The sequence below is a fragment of the Xenopus tropicalis genome, chromosome 10 (genome assembly GCF_000004195.4).
Source record: "Xenopus tropicalis strain Nigerian chromosome 10, UCB_Xtro_10.0, whole genome shotgun sequence".
NCBI classification, from domain to species: domain Eukaryota; kingdom Metazoa; phylum Chordata; class Amphibia; order Anura; family Pipidae; genus Xenopus; species Xenopus tropicalis.
This window is the reverse complement of record NC_030686.2, coordinates 4,812,939-4,835,937: the sequence shown is the minus strand read 5'-3', so window position 1 is coordinate 4,835,937 and position 22,999 is coordinate 4,812,939. Positions and strand designations below refer to the sequence as shown.

General features: G+C 44.1%; 1 protein-coding gene and 1 long non-coding RNA gene across 2 annotated transcripts in view; one reads left to right on the top strand and one right to left on the bottom strand.

Annotated features, from left to right (window-relative positions):
• The window catches only part of LOC116408023, a 176,080-nt gene that overhangs the window by 117,391 nt on the left and 35,690 nt on the right, over window positions 1-22,999 (bottom strand). The window contains exon 2 of the long non-coding RNA XR_004220676.1: window positions 10,531-10,620. This is a non-coding gene — a long non-coding RNA (uncharacterized LOC116408023). The remainder of the gene's footprint in view (window positions 1-10,530; window positions 10,621-22,999) is intronic.
• rbbp8nl (RBBP8 N-terminal like) overlaps window positions 19,116-22,999 on the top strand; it is a 33,686-nt gene continuing 29,802 nt past the window's right edge. Inside the window, 1 exon segment of the mRNA NM_203678.1 lies at window positions 19,116-19,161. The gene's annotated coding sequence lies outside the window, so the exon portion shown is untranslated.

Sequence of the window (22,999 nt, the reverse complement as noted above, 5' to 3'; positions counted from 1 at the left end):
CCGACGCCTAAGTGTCAGGCCGGGATACTGACAGGGGCTTTGTGCTGCCGTCTCCATGGAGCCATAACAGAACCTCCCCGGCTCGTTCGTGGGTCGGAGCGGGGGGATAACTGGGTGAGACAGACACAGAGACAGGTTGAGAGGCGCTCACTCCTTACGGTGCCAAGTAGATTCCAACTGGCGTGTCTCTTTGCCTTACTACCCCCCCAACTGCCCACAGAGATGTTAGGCCAACTTGCCCCCTGTCCCTGTGTGGGCAAAACAACATCTTTAAAGACATTTTATATGTGCAAATCACAAGTTTATTTCCCCTTTAAACGTAGAACAAACTAATTGGGTTCCTTCAGGTACTGAACTGTATTTACTGAATGATATGAGCGGCTCCTACATGAACTTTCCAGCAGGGGAATGACTGGTTATTATAGAGTCACATCAGCTGTTTGTATTGGGATCTATTTACTGACTGATATGAGCGGCTCCTACATGAACTTTCCAGCAGGGGAATGACTGGTTATTATAGAGTCACATCGGCTGTTTGTATTGGGATCTATTTACTGACCTGATATGAGCGGCTCCTACATGAACTTTCCAGCAGGGGAATGACTGGTTATTATAGAGTCACATCAGCTGTTTGTATTGGGATCTATTTACTGACTGATATGAGCGGCTCCTACATGAACTTTCCAGCAGGGGAATGACTGGTTATTATAGAGTCACATCGGCTGTTTGTATTGGGATCTATTTACTGACTGATATGAGCGGCTCCTACATGAACTTTCCAGCAGGGGAATGACTGGTTATTATAGAGTCACATCAGCTGTTTGTATTGGGATCTATTTACTGAATGATATGAGCGGCTCCTACATGAACTTTCCAGCAGGGGAATGACTGGTTATTATAGAGTCACATCAGCTGTTTGTATTGGGATCTATTTACTGACTGATATGAGCGGCTCCTACATGAACTTTCCAGCAGGGGAATGACTGGTTATTATAGAGTCACATCAGCTGTTTTGTATTGGGATCTATTTACTGACTGATATGAGCGGCTCCTACATGAACTTTCCAGCAGGGGAATGACTGGTTATTATAGAGTCACATCGGCTGTTTGTATTGGGATCTATTTACTGAATGATATGAGCGGCTCCTACATGAACTTTCCAGCAGGGGAATGACTGGTTATTATAGAGTCACATCAGCTGTTTGTATTGGGATCTATTTACTGAATGATATGAGCGGCTCCTACATGAACTTTCCAGCAGGGGAATGACTGGTTATTATAGAGTCACATCAGCTGTTTGTATTGGGATCTATTTACTGAATGATATGAGTGGCTCCTACATGAACTTTCCAGCAGGGGAATGACTGGTTATTATAGAGTCACATCGGCTGTTTGTATTGGGATCTATTTACTGAATGATATGAGCGGCTCCTACATGAACTTTCCAGCAGGGGAATGACTGGTTATTATAGAGTCACATCAGCTGTTTGTATTGGGATCTATTTACTGAATGATATGAGCGGCTCCTACATGAACTTTCCAGCAGGGGAATGACTGGTTATTATAGAGTCACATCAGCTGTTTGTATTGGGATCTATTTACTGAATGATATGAGCGGCTCCTACATGAACTTCCAGCAGGGGAATGACGGGTTATTATAGAGTCACATCAGCTGTTTGTATTGGGATCTATTTACTGAATGATATGAGCGGCTCCTACATGAACTTTCCAGCAGGGGAATGACTGGTTATTATAGAGTCACATCGGCTGTTTGTATTGGGATCTATTTAACTGAATGATATGAGCGGCTCCTACATGAACTTTCCAGCAGGGGAATGACTGGTTATTATAGAGTCACATCAGCTGTTTGTATTGGGATCTATTTACTGAATGATATGAGCGGCTCCTACATGAACTTTCCAGCAGGGGAATGACCGGTTATTATAGAGTCACATCAGCTGTTTGTATTGGGGATCTATTTACTGACTGATATGAGCGGCTCCTACATGAACTTTCCAGCAGGGGAATGACTGGTTATTATAGAGTCACATCAGCTGTTTGTATTGGGATCTATTTACTGACTGATATGAGCGGCTCCTACATGAACTTTCCAGCAGGGGAATGACTGGTTATTATAGAGTCACATCAGCTGTTTGTATTGGGATCTATTTACTGACTGATATGAGCGGCTCCTACATGAACTTTCCAGCAGGGGAATGACTGGTTATTATAGAGTCACATCAGCTGTTTGTATTGGGATCTATTTACTGAATGATATGAGCGGCTCCTACATGAACTTTCCAGCAGGGGAATGACTGGTTATTATAGAGTCACATCAGCTGTTTGTATTGGGATCTATTTACTGAATGATATGAGCGGCTCCTACATGAACTTTCCAGCAGGGGAATGACCGGTTATTATAGAGTCACATCAGCTGTTTGTATTGGGATCTATTTACTGACTGATATGAGCGGCTCCTACATGAACTTTCCAGCAGGGGAATGACTGGTTATTATAGAGTCACATCAGCTGTTTGTATTGGGATCTATTTACTGACTGATATGAGCGGCTCCTACATGAACTTTCCAGCAGGGGAATGACTGGTTATTATAGAGTCACATCAGCTGTTTGTATTGGGATCTATTTACTGACTGATATGAGCGGCTCCTACATGAACTTTCCCAGCAGGGGAATGACTGGTTATTATAGATTCACATCAGCTGTTTGTATTGGGATCTATTTACTGACTGATAAGAGCGGCTCCTACATGAACTTTCCAGCAGGGAATGACTGGTTACTATAGAGTCACATCAGCTGTTTGTATTGGGATCTATTTACTGACTGATATGAGCGGCTCCTACATGAACTTTCCAGCAGGGGAATGACTGGTTATTATAGAGTCACATCAGCTGTTTGTATTGGGATCTATTTACTGAATGATATGAGCGGCTCCTACATGAACTTTCCAGCAGGGGAATGACTGGTTATTATAGAGTCACATCAGCTGTTTGTATTGGGATCTATTTACTGACTGATATGAGCGGCTCCTACATGAACTTTCCAGCAGGGGAATGACTGGTTATTATAGAGTCACATCGGCTGTTTGTATTGGGATCTATTTACTGAATGATATGAGCGGCTCCTACATGAACTTTCCAGCAGGGGAATGACTGGTTATTATAGAGTCACATCGGCTGTGTGTATTGGGATCTATTTACTGAATGATATGAGCGGCTCCTACATGAACTTTCCAGCAGGGGAATGACCGGTTATTATAGAGTCACATCAGCTGTTTGTATTGGGATCTATTTACTGAATGATATGAGCGGCTCCTACATGAAACTTTCAGCAGGGGAATGACTGGTTATTATAGAGTCACATCAGCTGTTTGTATTGGGATCTATTTACTGAATGATATGAGCGGCTCCTACATGAACTTTCCAGCAGGGGAATGACTGGTTATTATAGAGTCACATCAGCTGTTTGTATTGGAATCTATTTACTGAATGATATGAGCGGCTCCTACATGAACTTTCCAGCAGGGGAATGACTGGTTATTATAGAGTCACATCAGCTGTTTGTATTGGGATCTATTTGATCAAGTGACCCTTAGCGCTAATTATTTGGATCACAGCCAATAAAGATCTGCCTGTTTTTTCCTAAAACAAAGCCAATGAGTTGGCGGCCAAGGAAAGCTTTTATACAGCCGCCGTATTCTGGATAAAGGAATACAGCAGTCGAGCGATTCCAGAGGGTCCCGCCCAGGCGGCCTATAGATATCAGGTGAATAGGGACATGTTGATGATAAGGGCACAATATGAAATGCACAGATAGCTCCGGGGAAATCGCCAGTCGATAAGGAACTAAAAAACAACAGTGTGATCCCATTCCAATAAAAGAGCTATGGCTCCGGGCTTCAAAGGGAAAATAATATCACTGGTTGGTCAGAGGGAAAAGGCAAAATAAAGAAGAGAAGGGCAGGGAGAGAGGCTGTTTATTCAGGGGACGGGCGGAAGGTTACGGAGTTGCCCCTGTTTTGCTTCAGAGACGTCTCTAACGTCATTGTGGGCGATTGAGTGATATTCTGAGACTATTTGCAATTGGTCTTCATTTTTTATATATGTTTTTTTAACCATTTAGCTTTTTGTTCAGCAGTTTTCCAGTTTAGAATTCTAGCTCTCTGGTTGCTAGGGTCTAAACTACCATAGCAACCACGTAGTGGTGTGAGAAACTGGATTATAAATAGAAGAGGCCTGAATTAAAATATAATAAGGAATAAAATACAACAATAACAATCAAACTGGAGCCTCGCAGAGCAACAGAGTTTTGGCTGCCGGGGTCAGTGACCCCCAACTTAAAAACTGGAAAGAGTTGAAAAAAAATATAAAATGAAGACCGGTTGAAAATGAGCTAAAAATTGCTCATTCTATAACATACTAAAAGTTAATTTGAAGGTTAAAAGTTGTGTTTTGATGTATTCTGATTTATTATGATTTACTGATTTATTGAGAAATTCCCCCAAAACCCCACTAGCCCGGCACTGTAGGATAGGAACCAATTAGCAGCTAGGCTGACCTGATAGGGAACTGAAGCCTGTCTGTGCTTGTGTGACTGCAGGGCTGTGATTGGCTCTCCCCCTCCTACTGTGCTTCTGGCAGGGACCGTTAGGACACACCCACCCCTCATTTGAAACCCAGACAGGGACCTGAGAGGATCTTTAGGGAGCTCTAATAAGGGGGCCATTGTTACAGATAGGGTTAATTTTTAGCCCAAAATGAAACCAGCACCGTACCGGGTTTTTTTCTTTTATCCTTTGTCTTCTTTAATTTGTGTAATAAACTATTTCCCAATGCCCCGGTTGTATCACATTAGTCAGGAAATGAAGCACAACCGCTATATGTTTGGCTTTAGATTGATATTATTTGCTGTAACCAAAAAGTTGATGTTATTAAATGAATAAAATATATATAATTCTATAAAAAAAAAATCCATTGAGAACAGTCAATTTTCCATGAATAAGTCTGAGACGAACGACAGGTTTGCTGTGAGTCTGGCTCAGCATTTCTATAACTTTGCATTTATTGCAGAGGAGGCAGTAAAGTTCTCTGTGTATCTATCTTGCTGTGTTGTTCTGCCCCCTAGTGGTCACACTAAGGTATGCACACAGGCCAATTGCTTCTATATATAGGTATCGGACCCCTTATCCGGAAAACCGTTATCCCATAGACTTCATTTTAATCAAATAATTCAGAATTTTAAAACTGATTTCCTTTTTCTCTGTAGTAATAAAACCGTACATTGTAAGTGATCCCAACTAAGATATAATTACCCCTTATTGGGGCAGAACAGCCCTATTGGGTTTATTTAATGGTTAAATGATTCCCTTTTCTCTGTAATAATAAAACAGTACCTGTACTTGATCCCAACTAAGATATAAATACCCCTTATTGGGGCAGAACAGCCCTATTGGGTTTATTTCATGGTTAAATGATTTCCTTTTCTCTGTAATAATAAAACAGTACCTGTACTTGATCCCAACTAAGATATAATTACCCCTTATTGGGGCAGAACAGTCCTATTGGGTTTATTTAATGGTTAAATGATTCCCTTTTCTCTGTAATAATAAAACAGTACCTGTACTTGATCCCAACTAAGATATAAATACCCCTTATTGGGGCAGAACAGCCCTATTGGGTTTATTTCATGGTTAAATGATTCCCTTTTCTCTGTAATAATAAAACAGTACCTGTACTTGATCCCAACTAAGATATAATTACCCCTTATTGGGGCAGAACAGCCCTATTGGGTTTATTTAATGGTTAAATGATTCCCTTTTCTCTGTAATAATAAAACAGTACCTGTACTTGATCCCAACTAAGATATAATTACCCCTTATTGGGGCAGAACAGCCCTATTGGGTTTATTTAATGGTTAAATGATTCCCTTTTCTCTGTAATAATAAAACAGTACCTGTACTTGATCCCAACTAAGATATAATTACCCCTTATTGGGGGCAGAACAGCCCTATTGGGTTTATTTCATGTTAAATGATTCCCTTTTCTCTGTAATAATAAAACAGTACTGTACTTGATCCCAACTAAGATATAATTACCCCTTATTGGGGGCAGAACAGCCCTATTGGGTTTATTTCATGGTTAAATGATTCCCTTTTCTCTGTAATAATAAAACAGTACCTGTACTTGATCCCAACTTAGATATAATTACCCCTTATTGGGGGCAGAACAGCCCTATTGGGTTTATTTAATGGTTAAATGATTCCCTTTTCTCTGTAATAATAAAACAGTACCTGTACTTGATCCCAACTAAGATATAATTACCCCTTATTGGGGGCAGAACAGCCCTATTGGGTTTATTTAATGGTTAAATGATTCCCTTTTCTCTGTAATAATAAAACAGTACCTGTACTTGATCCCAACTAAGATATAATTACCCCTTATTGGGGGCAGAACAGCCCTATTGGGTTTATTTAATGGTTAAATGATTCCCTTTTCTCTGTAATAATAAAACAGTACCTGTACTTGATCCCAACTAAGATATAATTACCCCTTATTGGATGCAAAATAGCCCTATTGGGGTTAATTAATGTTTAATTGATTTTTTAGTAGACTTAAGGCATGGAGAACCAAATTACAGAAAGACCCCTTATGTGGAATACCCTTGGTCCCGAGCATTCTGGATAAGGGGTCCTATACCTGTACTGGTGCTATACAAAGCTGGGCATAATCTGAGCCTGGTGAAAAGCTGGACATACATAGCAGGGCCGGACTGGGCCACCGGGACACCAGGAAAAATCCCGGTAGGCCCCGGCAGCCCCGACCCTTGCTGGCGCTCCCCCTGCCCGACCGTTCCTCCCATGATGCATTAAATTTATGCGCACTCAGGGGAGGACTTCGGGTAGGGGACCCTGCGGGGGTTAGGGGGGCCCGCCCCCATTCATGTAAACTCGCATATGAAGCAGTGGGGAAAGGTCCCCATTGCTCCATATGGGAGCAAAATTTCCACATTTTGGTGCGGCGGGGCGGCATGTTGCCCCTAGGTTTGTGCCACCCTAGGCCTGGGCCTTTGTAGCCTTTCCACAAATCCGGGCCTGTGGGGGCCACATTGTGCCAGGAAATGTTTGGGGCTAATGGTACAAGAGCAAGAGGCAGGGACTATTTGCCCACCCAGCCCCGGAACCCTGTGCCAGCCGGCAACACCTTGTATATGGGGCCCTGCCAATATGGTCCCATTTGGGCCCCGTAGTTTATAAGACCAGCCCTGTATGTTGGTGCCCCACCCAGGACCCACAGCTGCCTCCTCCATAGTTATCCCCCTCTGTAACAACAGCTTTTTGTTACTGGTATCCGGAATGATTGTAATGCTATAGTAAATGCTTGGCCGGGGGGGGACTGGGAGAGAAAGAGAGGGGTCAGGCTTAATTAACAGCTCCCCACGCTGAGCATACAAATCATGATAAGCCATTTGATTCAGCCGTGGAGTAATAAGTCAGCCATTAATCTGCGGGGAAGAGAGAGGTGCTGGGACCCTTGGCGGCCGGACAATGCACCGCCGCTTTATCTCCCAATCGCACAACAAACATTTATGAAACTACATTTTTTAAGCCTTTTTAAAAGGTGCAATGGGAATGTTATTTCTTTGAACTCTTATCGGCAGGAGTGTTTCCGAGCTGATAACGGGCTCATTGAGGCGACTGTCTCAGCAGTGGGAGAGAAAACACTCTAAAGCCCCGCGGCGCTCCGACCCGAGGCACAGGAACCCGCCGTGATTGGCCGATGGCTCCGGCGTCCAGGTGCGTCGCCCAGTTGGGCAGGAAACATTAAACGTCCATTTGTCAATGTCCCACAGCGCCGGAAGCAAATAGATTGTTCTACAAGATACTTAAATACTGTTGGACATGATCCGGCTGGGGAGATACCGCTTTGCCCCTCCCATTCTAAAATAAATGCTTTCATAAATATATTTAGTGTTTATACAATTAATGGTAAAACATATTTGTTACAAACCCATCCGTTAATAGAGCTTTTCCAGCAGAATCCTGCATTGTAATCTGTTTTTCCCATGGGGCTAGCCATATTCTTCATTTCCCAGGGTGCCACAGCCATGTGACCTGTGCTCTGATAAACTTCACTCACACTTTACTGCTGCGCTGCAAGTTGGAGTGATATCACCCCCCCCTCACCCCCAGCAGCCGATCAGCAGAACAATGGGAAGGGAGCAAGATAGCAGCTCCCAGTAGGTATCAGAATAGCACTCAATAGTAAGAAATCCAAGTCCGGCTTGGGACTCCTCCAGTTACATGTGAGTAGGAGAAACAATAGGTTAGCTGAAAGCAGTTCTAATGTGTAGCGCTGGCTGAAAGCTTAGACTCAGGCACACTTTACTGCTGTGCTGCAAGTTGGAATGATATCCCCCCCCTCACCCCCAGCAGCCGATCAGCAGAACAATGGGAAGGGAGCAAGATAGCAGCTCCCAGTAGGTATCAGAATAGCACTCAATAGTAAGAAATCCAAGTCCGGCTTGGGACTCCTCCAGTTACATGGGAGTAGGAGAAACAATAGGTTAGCTGAAAGCAGTTCTAATGTGTAGCGCTGGCTGAAAGCTCAGACTCAGGCACACTTTACTGCTGCGCTGCAAGTTGGAATGATATCCCCCCCCCTCACCCCCAGCAGCCGATCAGCAGAACAATGGGAAGGGAGCAAGATAGCAGCTCCCAGTAGGTATCAGAATAGCACTCAATAGTAAGAAATCCAAGTCCGGCTTGGGACTCCTCCAGTTACATGGGAGTAGGAGAAACAATAGGTTAGCTGAAAGCAGTTCTAATGTGTAGCGCTGGCTGAAAGCTCAGACTCAGGCACACTTCGGGCTAGCAGGTAACATTTGTCAATAATAATAAAAAGAAGACCCAATTCACTGTGTATGATTTTGCAAATAATAAGAATTTTCGGTCCTGGGGGTAAAGTCATAACATTCAGGTGTAACATGCGCAATGCTAGCAAAGCCAATGTGGAAATATGTGTTTTATGTACCTACTCGGTGAGTAAATACTGTGTGTATCCAGGTAACAAGCTGCCACAGATATATACAAACTTGCTTCAAATTCCTTATCATTCCTAACATTGTGGATACCGCACCCTTTATACTAATGCTGCTACAATATCCCGTGAGAGACACTGCAATCTTTGTAATAAAATGTGTACAAGCCACAGTCTAAGGGTGAAGACACACAGAGCTACTAGTAGCAGCTACTAAAACAGACAATGGTGATCATTTACTGATAACGTGTGTTTAGCAGAGGCAATTCTCAGTATTGTCTATGGCAGGGGATTTTCTGGCATTTAGTAGCAGTGACAAGTAGCTGCTACTAAGTAGCTCCGTGTGTCTTCTCCCTAAGGGTGGCCATACACTGTAAGATCCAACAAGCCAAATGAGTAGATCTTCTTCTTATATGCCCACCTACAGGTGGGCGGCATCAGGCTAATCCAATTGTTTGGCCCTAGAGCCAAACAATCAAATTACAACAACGGGTCGGATCGGGGCCTGAATCAATAAGCCAATGCGGTCCCCAATCCGATGGAAAAATCAAACCTGCCCGATCGAGATCTGCCCAATATCAGGCCAAATGACAGTTGGGGAGTTTCCTCGGGGGTGGGCACCTTAAGGGTGAAGACACACGGAGCTACTTAGTAGCAGCTACTAAAACAGACAATGCTGATTATATACTGATAACTGTCTCTACGTGTGTTTAGCAGGGGCAATTCTCAGTATTGTCTATGGCAGGGGATTTTCTGGTGTTTAGTAGCTGTGACAAGTAGCTGCTGCTAAGTAGCTCCGTGTGTCTTCACCCTAAGGGACACAGAGCTACTTAGCAGCAGCTACTTGTCACGGCTACTAAACACCAGAAAATACCCTGCCATAGACAATACTGAGACATTGGCTTAAATGGAAATTGTTTGGACCCTGTGGATGCACTTGCTGGTACTTACCATTCAATCAATCGAGGGGCAATTAAAACTCTTTAGACCCCCTGCTGAGCTGGGAATCACCCCCAAGTACTATTGCCCTTAGGGTGAAGACACATGGAGCTACTTAGTAGCAGCTACTTTATCACAGCTACTAAACTCCCTGCCATAGACAATCAAGTATCAGTAATTGATTAGCATTGGCTATTTTTGTAGCTGCTACCTTAAGGTGAAGACACACAGAGCTACTAGTAGCAGCTACTTGTCACGGCTAAGGGCAACGGTACTGGGGGTGATTCCCAGCTCAGCAGGGGGTTAAAAGATTCTAAATTGCCCCTTGATTGATTGAATGGTAAGTACCAGCAAGTGAACAAAGTGTATAAAGGCTAAATAAATGCTAATATATAAACACACGCGGGTAAGTAATGATATATGTAACATTTCCAGAAGAGCAGGTAAGTCTGTTGTGATTTGCCGTGTCACTGGGTGGATTTAACACCCACAAGAAGGGTATTGCAGGCACATTTAATTGCAGAGTATATTTACTTACTGAATCTCCTGTGGTTAGTAGCTGCGGAATGTTCTCACTCGATTTCTATCCAAAGTGTGTTCTTTTATTCTGCATTCATATCGGCCAATGCTGAAAAACATATTTCTTAATTAATGACTTTAAGACGATATGTATATAATACAGCCATAAAGCAGGGCAGGACTGCTGCTTACAATGGGGGGGATAGGATCTGTGCCACTGTGACAGAATGCTCTGTTATACAGATAGCTAGAATCTCAGCCATAAAGCAGGGCAGGACTGCTGCTTACAATGGGGGGGATAGGATCTGTGCCACTGTGACAGAATGCTCTGTTATACAGATAGCTAGAATCTCAGCCATAAAGCAGGGCAGGACTGCTGCTTACAATGGGGGGGATCAGATAGGATCTGTGCCACTGTGACAGAATGCTCTGTTATACAGATAGCTAGAATCTCAGCCATAAAGCAGGGCAGGACTGCTGCTTACAATGGGGGGGATCAGATAGGATCTGTGCCACTGTGACAGTATGCTCTGTTATACAGATAGCTAGAATCTCAGCCATAAAGCAGGGCAGGACTGCTGCTTACAATGGGGGGGATCAGATAGGATCTGTGCCACTGTGACAGAATGCTCTGTTATACAGATAGCTAGAATCTCAGCCATAAAGCAGGGCAGGACTGCTGCTTACAATGGGGGGGGATAGGATCTGTGCCACTGTGACAGAATGCTCTGTAATACAGATAGCTAGAATCTCAGCCATAAAGCAGGGCAGGACTGCTGCTTACAATGGGGGGGATAGGATCTGTGCCACTGTGACAGAATGCTCTGTAATACAGATAGCTAGAATCTCAGCCATAAAGCAGGGCAGGACTGCTGCTTACAATGGGGGGATCAGATAGGATCTGTGCCACTGTGACAGAATGCTCTGTTATACAGATAGCTAGAATCTCAGCCATAAAGCAGGGCAGGACTGCTGCTTACAATGGGGGGGGATAGGATCTGTGCCACTGTGACAGAATGCTCTGTAATACAGATAGCTAGAATCTCAGCCATAAAGCAGGGCAGGACTGCTGCTTACAATGGGGGGATCAGATAGGATCTGTGCCACTGTGACAGAATGCTCTGTTATACAGATAGCTAGAATCTCAGCCATAAAGCAGGGCAGGACTGCTGCTTACAATGGGGGGATCAGATAGGATCTGTGCCACTGTGACAGAATGCTCTGTTATACAGATAGCTAGAATCTCAGCCATAAAGCAGGGCAGGACTGCTGCTTACAATGGGGGGATCAGATAGGATCTGTGCCACTGTGACAGAATGCTCTGTTATACAGATAGCTAGAATCTCAGCCATAAAGCAGGGCAGGACTGCTGCTTACAATGGGGGGATCAGATAGGATCTGTGCCACTGTGACAGAATGCTCTGTTATACAGATAGCTAGAATCTCAGCCATAAAGCAGGGCAGGACTGCTGCTTACAATGGGGGATCAGATAGGATCTGTGCCACTGTGACAGAATGCTCTGTTATACAGATAGCTAGAATCTCAGCCATAAAGCAGGGCAGGACTGCTGCTTACAATGGGGGGTCAGATAGGATCTGTGCCACTGTGACAGAATGCTCTGTTATACAGATAGCTAGAATCTCAGCCATAAAGCAGGGCAGGACTGCTGCTTACAATGGGGGATCAGATAGGATCTGTGCCACTGTGATTATGAGTTCCTAGCCCAGAGGGGGAAGGTAAGTCAGGTTGCCACAGGTGTGCGTAGGATACACGCCAATGAAAGGGTTAACGGGTGATTAGCCAAAGGTCAGCCAAATAAACAGCCGGGGGAGCAACAGAAGCCAAAGTCCTACTGGTGTAACTGGGCAGGTACCTGAGTGCGGAGCCAATAGAGCCGACACTATCTCCTTCCCCAAACAGCAAGGCCTGAGAGAAAGGGCGTATTGTTTCCTTTATTCCCCTTCTGCCGCGCAATGAGGAAGTGCAACGTTAAATAAACCCCCCCCCCCAGTCATGGGAAAGCGCAGTTTGGGAAGGGTTCACTCTTCAAATGGGGGTCACTGACCCCGGCACCCAAAAACCAGCTCCTCTGTGAAATGGACAGCTATCTGGTTGCTAGGGTACAATAAACCCTAGCAACCAGGCAGTGGTTTGAAAAAGACACATGAATATGAATAGAGACGGGTATAAATAGAACAACAAGTAATTAAAAGTAAAGGTTGCTAATGAGCAGATCTTCTCCCAATATAACGGGTGAAACACCCCTTTAGCAAAGAGACTAAACCTTCCTTAAAAACAAATCAAATACCCTCAGCAAGAGCATCCCCCTAGTGGCCAGTAGCTGTAACAGCACACACCCAGGTAATTATATATATATATTTACTGTAGCTATTTCCTCACTGCAGCAATTGGAGCAACTGTATCGCACTCCCCCTAGTGGCCAGTAGCTGTAACAGCACACACCCAGGTAATTATATATATATATTTACTGTAGCTATTTCCTCACTGCAGCAATTGGAGCAACTGTATCGCACTCCCCCTAGTGGCCAGTAGTGGTAACAGCACACACCCAGGTAATTATATATATATTTACTGTAACTATTTCCTCACTGCAGCAATTGGGAGCAACGGTATCACACTCCCCCTAGTGGCCAATAGCTGTAACAGCACACACCCAGGTAATTATATATATAAATTTACTGTAGCTATTTCCTCACTGCAGCAATTGGAGCAACTGTATCGCACTCCCCCTAGTGGCCAGTAGTGGTAACAGCACACACCCAGGTCATTATATATATATATATATATATATATATATATATATATATATATATACTGTAAATGTAGCTATTTCCTCACTGCAGCAATTGAGAGCAACTGTATCACACTCCCCCTAGTGGCCAGTAGCTGTAACAGCACACACCCAGGTAATTATATATATATATATATATATATATATATATATATTTACTGTAGCTATTTCCTCACTGCAGCAATGGGAGCAACTGTATCGCACTCCCCCTAGTGGCCAGTAGCTGTAACAGCACACACCCAGGTAATTATATATATATATTTACTGTAGCTATTTCCTCACTGCAGCAATTGGAGCAACTGTATCGCACTCCCCCTAGTGGCCAGTAGTGGTAACAGCACACACCCAGGTAATTATATATATATATATTTACTGTAGCTATTTCCTCACTGCAGCAATTGGGAGCAACTGTATCACACTCCCCCTAGTGGCAGTAGCTGTAACAACACACACCCAGGTAATTATATATATATATATATATATATATATATATATATATATATATATATATATATTTACTGTAGCTATTTCCTCACTGCAGCAATTGGAGCAACTGTATCGCACTCCCCCTAGTGGCCAGTAGTGGTAACAGCACACACCCAGGTAATTATATATATATATTTACTGTAGCTATTTCCTCACTGCAGCAATTGGAGCAACTGTATCGCACTCCCCCTAGTGGCCAGTAGTGCTAACAGCACACACCCAGGTAATTATATATATAAATTTACTGTAGCTATTTCCTCACTGCAGCAATTGGAGCAACTGTATCGCACTCCCCCTAGTGGCCAGTAGTGGTAACAGCACACACCCAGGTAATTGTATGTATGTATGTATATCTTTATTTATAAAGCGCTACTTATGTACGCAGCGCTGTACAGTAGAATTCATTAATACAGACAGGGGGGTTAAAGATAATGCACAAATACAAAGTACAACAATAAATACAAATAAATACAAGGTACAGTTGCAATAAGAGTCAGAAACACAAGATGAAGGAGGTCCCTGCCCCGTAGAGCTTACAATCTATATGGGAGGGCAACTAACAGACACAAATAGGCAAATATAAGTGCTATAATTATATATATATATATTTACTGTAGCTATTTCCTCACTGCAGCAATTGGAGCAACTGTATCGCACTCCCCCTAGTGGCCAGTAGTGGTAACAGCACACACCCAGGTAATTATATATATATATTTACTGTAGCTATTTCCTCACTGCAGCAATTGGAGCAACTGTATCGCACTCCCCCTAGTGGCCAGTAGTGGTAACAGCACACACCCAAGTCATTATATATATATATATATATATATATATATATATATATATATACTGTAAATGTAGCTATTTCCTCACTGCAGCAATTGAGAGCAACTGTATCACACTCCCCCTAGTGGCCAGTAGCTGTAACAGCACACACCCAGGTAATTATATATATATATATATATATATATATATTTACTGTAGCTATTTCCTCACTGCAGCAATGGGAGCAACTGTATCGCACTCCCCCTAGTGGCCAGTAGCTGTAACAGCACACACCCAGGTAATTATATATATATATTTACTGTAGCTATTTCCTCACTGCAGCAATTGGAGCAACTGTATCACACTCCCCCTAGTGGCCAGTAGCTGCAACAACACACACCCCGGTAATTATATATATATATTTACTGTAGCTATTTCCTCACTGCAGCAATTGGAGCAACTGTATCGCACTCCCCCTAGTGGCCAGAAGCTGTAACAGCACACACCCAGGTAATTATATATATATTTACCGTAGCTATTTCCTCACTGCAGCAATTGAGAGCAACTGTATCACACTCCCCCTAGTGGCCAGTAGCTGTAACAGCACACACCCAGGTAATTATATATATTTACAGTAGCTATTTCCTCACTGCAGCAGCTAGGAGCAACTGTATCACACTCCCCCTAGTGGCCAGTAGCTGCAACAACACACACCCCGGTAATTATATATATATATTTACTGTAGCTATTTCCTCACTGCAGCAATTGGGAGCAACTGTATCACACTCCCCCCTAGTGGCCAGTAGCTGTAACAGCACACACCCAGGTAATTATATATATATATTTAATTTAGCTATTTCCTCACTGCAGCAATTGGGAGCAACTGTATCACACTCCCCCTAGTGGCCAGTAGCTGTAATAGCACACACCCAGGTAATTATATATATATATTTACTGTAGCTATTTCCTCACTGCAGCAGTTAGGAGCAACTGTATCACACATCTAGCCTGAAGCATAAAATGCAGTTGGACAGACTTTTAATGTAAGCACCTAGCCAACACCCTTAGCTGCTCCCTTACAGACGTACTGAAGGGCTAAATGTATTAGCTATACCATTCTGCATGTTGATTTATTTATTTGAAATCATGAGAATGAGTTTTGTTGTTAATGAAGCAGAAACTTTTTTCTCAAATTCCATTTGCATAAGGAAACAATTATCTCTGCCTCTGGGCTAATGCTCTGATTTCTGCTGCTGAATGAATCCCAGGACAGAGCAGGTCTCAGGCGCCCCCTAGAGGTGCCGCAATGAAAGAAAACAGATTTCTATCTACTGCCCCGACCCCACTTAAATATAACTTTCTGGAGGAATAATAAATATTATCTTTCATTTATATAGTGCTGACAAATCTGTGCAGTTCTGTACAGGGATTATACATCAGTCCCATCAGTCCCTGCCCCAGTGAGCTTACAATCTAAGGTCCCTATCACATTCCCATCAGTCCCTGCCCCAGTGAGCTTACAATCTAAGGTCCCTATCCCATTCCCATCAGCCCCTGCCCCAGTGAGCTTACAATCTAAGGTCCCTATCACATTCCCATCAGCCCCTGCCCCAGTGAGCTTACAATCTAAGGTCCCTATCCCATTCCCATCAGTCCCTGCCCCAGTGAGCTTACAATCTAAGGTCCCTATCACATTCCCATCAGTCCCTGCCCCAGAGAGCTTACAATCTAAGGTCCCTATCACATTCCCATCAGTCCCTGCCCCAGTGAGCTTACAATCTAAGGTCCCTATCCCATTCCCATCAGTCCCTGCCCCAGTGAGCTTACAATCTAAGGTCCCTATCCCATTCCCATCAGCCCCTGCCCCAGTGAGCTTACAATCTAAGGTCCCTATCCCATTCCCATCAGCCCCTGCCCCAGTGAGCTTACAATCTAAGGTCCCTATCACATTCCCATCAGTCCCTGCCCCAGTGAGCTTACAATCTAAGGTCCCTATCACATTCCCATCAGTCCCTGCCCCAGTGAGCTTACAATCTAAGGTCCCTATCACATTCCCATCAGTCCCTGCCCCAGTGAGCTTACAATCTAAGGTCCCTATCACATTCCCATCAGTCCCTGCCCCAGTGAGCTTACAATCTAAGGTTCCTATCCCATTCCCATCAGTCCCTGCCCCAGTGAGCTTACAATCTAAGGTCCCTATCGCATTCCCATCAGTCCCTGCCCCAGTGAGCTTACAATCTAAGGTCCCTATCGCATTCCCATCAGTCCCTGCCCCAGTGAGCTTACAATCTAAGATCCCTATCGCATTCCCATCAGTCCCTGTCCCAGTAATCTTACAATCTAAGGTCCCTATCCCATTCCATCAGTCCCTGCCCCAGTGAGCTTACAATCAAGGTCCCTATCCCATTCCATCAGTCCCTGCCCCAGTGAGCTTACAATCTAAGGTCCCTATCACATTCCCATCAGTCCCTGCCCCAGTGAGCTTACAATCTAAGGTCCCTATCACATTCCCATCAGTCCCTGCCCAGTGAGCTTACAATCTAAGGTCCCTAACACATTCCCATCAGTCCCTGCCCCAGTGAGCTGGTAACCCCAGGCTTATGCTACCAATGACCAACCCTTATATCTGCAATTTCCAATAATAATGTCATTCAAAAAAGTCCCGAAGGTCCCTATGGCAAACACACACTGAGCACAAAGCCTGCGCTTCAGATGAAGGTATGTGGCCGCTGCAGTTAATAATGTGTTCGTTTTTTCCAGGTTCATGTAAAGAATATGACCAACCGGTTCCCCAGCGCAGGGTGTGGGTATCACCTTACACACAGATCAGTGGCAGCCATACAGTCACGGACATCAGGGAACCTTAAGTGTAACTCCTGGGCTAACTGTGTGGCACCAGTCTATAATGGGGAAAGCCCACTTGCCCAGACCTAGTAACCCATAGCAACCTATAGACATGTAGCAAATCTTACACCTCTTATTACATAACCCTTAAGCCTTCTATATGATCCTCTGCGCTGAACAGAACATTCCTATTCTGTGTATTTGTATTTATACCTATGGGCAGGAGTTGCCATACTGTACTACTTAATCTAACAATAGAGGGCAGCTTAATGCTGGAACAGAACATTCCTTTTCTAGATGTTCCTAATTACACATAAGGGCTGTATGAGTTACACTGTGTTACTTCTGTTACATCATTTCCCCAATAAAAGCTCCTGAACAGCACCCATGGGGGCCGATTAATCCAAATGTGAGTTCAGAGCTTAATACATAAAAACTCCCCCACATTCTATTCATTCCTATGGGATTTTTAGAAGCATATTTATTAATGGGTGAAAGTTAGAACTCATCATTTGATAAATACGCTTCTAAAAATCCCATAGAAATGAATAGAACGTGGGGGAGTTTTTATGTATTAAGCTCTGAACTCACATTTGGATAAATCTGCCCCTTACTGATCAAAATAGACGGTGCTTTTGTCCGCTTTCAAAATGGGAAACAGTATGGCATCTCCCACCCATTAAATACAGGAAATCTTTTGGGGGCAGAAAATAACAAATATATATATAGTAATATATGTAGTAATATAGACTACTGGAAAGCTGCTATAGATCCTAAGGGGCCCATTTACTGACAATCATATTTTTTTTTCTCAATTTGGATTTTTAGTGCTTAAAATCGCAGAAAAAAAACATTTTTTTGAGATTTACTATGTGTCCAAGTAGCTAAAAATCCGAACAGTTCTATTGGGTTTATTTAATGTTTAAATGATTCCCTTTTCTCTGTAATAATAAAACAGTACCTGTACTTGATCCCAACTAAGATATAATTACCCCTTATTGGGGCAGAACAGCCCTATTGGGTTTATTTCATGGTTAAATGATTCCCTTTTCTCTGTAATAATAAAACAGTACCTGTACTTGATCCCAACTAAGATATAATTACCCCTTATTGGGGGCAGAACAGCCCTATTGGGTTTATTTCATGGTTAAATGATTCCCTTTTCTCTGTAATAATAAAACAGTACCTGTACTTGATCCCAACTAAGATATAATTACCCCTTATTGGGGCAGAACAGCCCTATTGGGTTTATTTAATGGGTAAATGATTTTCTAGAGATCCAAATTATGGAAAGATCCCTTATCCGGAAAATCCCAGGTCTCGTGCATTCTGGTTAACCCAAATCAACCCCAAATCTGTGCTTTCCCCATATTCGGCAGGACACACAGATCTGTAAGGTTTCTCCCCGCCGGCCCAAATCCCTTTATACAATCGGATCTCTATGCGCCCCGGCACTATACTCGTTCTGCCACTTTGTTGAGAAACAGCAGAACCCGTTTGGCGGCTCTGAATATGGTTTGCCTCGTTCCTGCTGCAGGGATGAAGGAACTTAAACCCGCGAAACAGGTTTGGCGAAAAAAAGAAAGAAAGAAAAAAAAAAAAAAAAAAGAAAGGGGAAAGAAGGCAATTTAGTATTTACTCGTTGCTGTCTGTGCAGTTGGGATTGTTGGCAGTTATCTCCATTGCGAGGGAGGAATCCGAGGTTCCAGGCTGGATCCGGAGGCGCCGAATGCGAGGGAAATGTAAGTAGCGCCGGGGTCTGGGTCCCGGGAAAGAACCGAACTAAAGTCCAGAGACGTGAGGAGATTCTGCTCCCGGTTATTAGAATTTACCTGCTTTATATTCAGGCACTTACACTGTATCAGTAGCTTTGTTTTCCTTTATATTGAATGTTCCACTGAATATGGTAAAAATACCAAATTATATATCTTAGTAATGCTTTGGTGATTCCATATGGCACAGAAACCAGATTGTAATGTTTGGGGTTTTTTTTTTTAAATAGTGTTATGATAAGCTAGATTGTAGCAGAATAGATACAGAAACAATGGTGTAATAGTCACCCCGCTATAGTTCCAGGGGTACCCAGGGCACAAATAAGCACTCACCCCAAATCCCCCCCTAACTGGCCTTCAGGCTGGGCCCCCTTAGCCCATAACAAGGTTACAGATATATAGAAACATTGGGGTAACAGTCACCCTGCTATAGTTCCAGGGGTACCCAGAGCACAAATAAGCACTCACCTCAAATCCCCCCCTAACTGGCCTTCAGGCTGGGCCCCCTTAGCCCATAACAAGGTTACAGATATATAGAAACATTGGGGTAACAGTCACCCCGCTATAGTTCCAGGGGTACCCAGGGCACAAATAAGCACTCACCCCAAATCCCCCCCTAACTGGCCTTCAGGCTGGGCCCCCTTAGCCCATAACAAGGTTACAGATATATAGAAACATTGGGGTAACAGTCACCCTTCTATAGTTCCAGGGGTACCCAGGGCACAAATAAGCACTCACCCCAAATCCCCCCCTAACTGGCCTTCAGGCTGGGCCCCCTTAGCCCATAACAAGGTTACAGATATATAGAAACATTGGGGTAACAGTCACCCCGCTATAGTTCCAGGGGTACCCAGGGCACAAATAAGCACTCACCCCAAATCCCCCCCTAACTGGCCTTCAGGCTGGGCCCCCTTAGCCCATAACAAGGTTACAGATATATAGAAACATTGGGGTAACAGTCACCCTTCTATAGTTCCAGGGGTACCCAGGGCACAAATAAGCACTCACCCCAAATCCCCCCCTAACTGGCCTTCAGGCTGGGCCCCCTTAGCCCATAACAAGGTTACAGATATATAGAAACATTGGGGTAACAGTCACCCCGCTATAGTTCCAGGGGTACCCAGGGCACAAATAAGCACTCACCCCAAATACCCCCCTAACTGGCCTTCAGGTTGGGCCCCCTTAGCCCATAACAAGGTTACAGATATATAGAAACATTGGGGTAACACTCACCCCGCTATAGTTCCAGGGGTACCCAGGGCACAAATAAGCACTCACCCCAAATCCCCCCCTAACTGGCCTTCAGGCTGGGCCCCCTTAGCCCATAACAAGGTTACAGATATATAGAAACATTGGGGTAACAGTCACCCCGCTATAGTTCCAGGGGTACCCAGCGCACAAATAAGCACTCACCCAAAATCCCCCCCTAACTGGCCTTCAGGCTGGGCCCCCTTAGCCCATAACAAGGTTACAGATATATAGAAACATTGGGGTAACAGTCACCCTGCTATAGTTCCAGGGGTACCCAGGGCACAAATAAGCACTCACCCCAAATCCCCCCCTAACTGGCCTTCAGTCTGGGCCCCCTTAGCCCATAACAAGGTTACAGATATATAGAAACATTGGGGTAACAGTCACCCTGCTATAGTTCCAGGGGTACCCAGGGCACAAATAAGCACTCACCCCTAAATCCCCCCTAACTGGCCTTCAGGCTGGGCCCCCTTAGCCCATAACAAGGTTACAGATATATAGAAACATTGGGGTAACAGTCACCCCGCTATAGTTCCAGGGGTACCCAGGGCACAAATAAGCACTCACCCCAAATACCCCCCTAACTGGTCTTCAGGCTGGGCCCCCTTAGCCCATAACAAGGTTACAGATATATAGAAACATTGGGGTAACAGTCACCCCGCTATAGTTCCAGGGGTACCCAGGGCACAAATAAGCACTCACCCCAAATCCCCCCTAACTGGCCTTCAGGCTGGGCCCCCTTAGCCCATAACAAGGTTACAGATATATAGAAACATTGGGTAACAGTAACCCCGCTATAGTTCCAGGGGTACCCAGGGCACAAATAAGCACTCACCCCAAATCCCCCCTAACTGGCCTTCAGGCTGGGCCCCCTTAGCCCATAACAAGGTTACAGATATATAGAAACATTGGGTAACAGTCACCCTGCTATAGTTCCAGGGGTACCCAGGGCACAAATAAGCACTCACCCCAAATCCCCCCTAACTGGCCTTCAGGCTGGGCCCCCTTAGCCCATAACAAGGTTACAGATATATATAGAAACATTGGGTAACAGTCACCCTGCTATAGTTCCAGGGGTACCCAGGGCACAAATAAGCACTCACCCCAAATCCCCCCTAACTGGCCTTCAGGCTGGGCCCCCTTAGCCCATAACAAGGTTACAGATATATAGAAACATTGGGGTAACAGTCACCCCGCTATAGTTCCAGGGGTACCCAGGGCACAAATAAGCACTCACCCCAAATCCCCCCCTAACTGGCCTTCAGGCTGGGCCCCCTTAGCCCATAACAAGGTTACAGATATATAGAAACATTGGGGTAACAGTCACCCCGCTATAGTTCCAGGGGTACCCAGGGCACAAATAAGCACTCACCCCAAATCCCCCCCTAACTGGCCTTCAGGCTGGGCCCCCTTAGCCCATAACAAGGTTACAGATATATAGAAACATTGGGGTAACAGTCACCCCGCTATAGTTCCAGGGGTACCCAGGGCACAAATAAGCACTCACCCCAAATTTCAACCTACAAAACTGTATATTATTCCCTGCAGTGTTGGACTAGTGCAGGGATCCCCAACCTTTCCTACTCGTGAGCCCCAGTCAAATATAAAAAGACTTGGGGAGCAACACAAGCACCATAACAGTTCATGGAGGTGCCAAATAAGGGCTGTGATTGGCTATTTGGAAGCCTCTATGCACCCTATCAGCAAACAGGAGGTTTTGTTTGTTAGTACATCTTGTTTTTATTCAACCAAAACTTGCCCCCAAGCCAAAAATTCAAATATAACCACCTGCTTTGCAGGATTGTACCATTTATAGCCCTTCAGTTATACAGTATGGATGGATACCTGATGATTATAATAATATTAAAACATTAATTAACAATCTTGACGATTCACCATCTTGTTCTATTTTGTCTATTATTCCCCTATTATTACTGCATATAACTGCCCCCCAGTAGTTCACCCTGAGACTTCCTAAAACAGAGGTTAAACAAGAATGATAGGTATGGTCACGGTCATGGGCAAATAAACTGTCTGATCTCCCAGTGACAGGTTCTGCTACAAAACAAGTAACTGGGGCAAATTAAGGTGATGGTTCATCCTATTGTTTAACTGTTAAAGCCATCCTAGGGAAACACTATGGCACCTCCTACCCATATGTATAAATACAAATATACAGAGAGGGAATGTTCTGGGCACACAATAAGCTGTACCCCCATACTGTACTGTCTAAGGGAAACACTATGGCACCCCCTACCCATATGTATAAATACAAATATACAGAGAAGGAATGTTCTGGGCACACAATAAGCTGTACCCCCATACTGTACTGTCTAAGGGAAACACTATGGCACCCCCTACCCATATGTATAAATACAAATATACAGAGAGGGAATGTTCTGGGCACACAATAAGCTGTACCCCCATACTGTACTGTCTAAGGGAAACACTATGGCACCCCCTACTCATATGTATAAATACAAATATACAGAGAAGGAATGTTCTGGGCACACAATAAGCTGTACCCCCATACTGTACTGTCTAAGGGAAACACTAT